Genomic DNA, 1,034 nt, shown 5'->3' with positions numbered 1-1,034 from the left:
TACAATATCTTAAAATTTTTAAGGTAATATAAGAAAAAATTTGATGTAGTCGTATATATGTACCCAAGTGAACATTGCATGTTAGATTGGGCACTATTAATCAAGTGAAACAGAAAATAAATTAAAATGTTCTCAACTTTCAATCCCATCAAATTCAGGTAAAAAGTAAAGATTTTGCCATAGCATCATATCAGATAGGTCAGTCACTCACTGAGAAGAAAATTCATACTGAGATTCAGATTTTTTAAATGAGTAAACATAATAGCCTTAAGAGTGAATCATCACTAGCCCAGTGGTCTATTTCGAATGTATGTGTGACGAAGGCAGTCACTCTGTTCATTAATTCATTGATGAATTTGCAATTCTGAAATTGCAGCACCGAAAGATACAATGAAAGATACAATGAGAGAAGAAGAACCAAGGAATGAGTCCCAAACGTCTCATACTATTAGGAATTATAAATAATGGAAACAATGCTTAAAGGATGAAAATGTGTTGTTTACCCAGAAATGCATACACAGGGTTTGGCAAAGCAAGTTCGCCACAACGGTGTCATTTCCTCAAGCTCCAAAATTATTCATCTAAAAGAAACAAGTATTTCTAACTTCTTGTCTCAGGTTAGTCACTTATGTTAAGTCTCCACATAATCCTATTGAACATAATTTTTATGTCATCTTCCCTGTTGAAGACAATATAACATCTCAATATTGACCCAAGCCAGGGGGTTAATCTGTGGAGTCATCTCCCCACAAAGGCAGTATCGTAGATATTAGCATGCTTATCAGAGATAGACGAATGTTCTATGGTGGATCGCAGTTGCTACATATTCAGTGCTGGATACCTGGATGCTATAAATTGCCCTGGGTGCAGCAGGCCAAATGGTGCTCTTCCTTTGCTCTTATCTAAGAAGAGAGGACTAGGCCAGGTGTCAAAAAGGAAAACATTATTTCCCATAGTTATATGGCTCATGCATAATGGAGCAAAATGGTCAGTACCCCAGAAATAGCCCATTATGTAGTCTATAGACCACAGAT

The 1,034-nt window shown here is 36.3% G+C and overlaps 1 non-coding gene across 1 annotated transcript; it reads right to left on the bottom strand.

The window, feature by feature from the left end:
- Positions 1-633: 633 nt before the first annotated feature.
- On the bottom strand, positions 634-714 carry LOC112131831 (small nucleolar RNA SNORD115). Its single transcript, XR_002913731.2, has one exon. It is a non-coding gene; the product is annotated as a small nucleolar RNA SNORD115 (small nucleolar RNA).
- Positions 715-1,034: the final 320 nt, after the last annotated feature.

The sequence above is a fragment of the Pongo abelii genome, chromosome 16, assembly GCF_028885655.2.
Source record: "Pongo abelii isolate AG06213 chromosome 16, NHGRI_mPonAbe1-v2.0_pri, whole genome shotgun sequence".
NCBI lineage: Eukaryota > Metazoa > Chordata > Mammalia > Primates > Hominidae > Pongo > Pongo abelii.
This window is presented reverse-complemented; position numbering and strand designations above follow the sequence as displayed.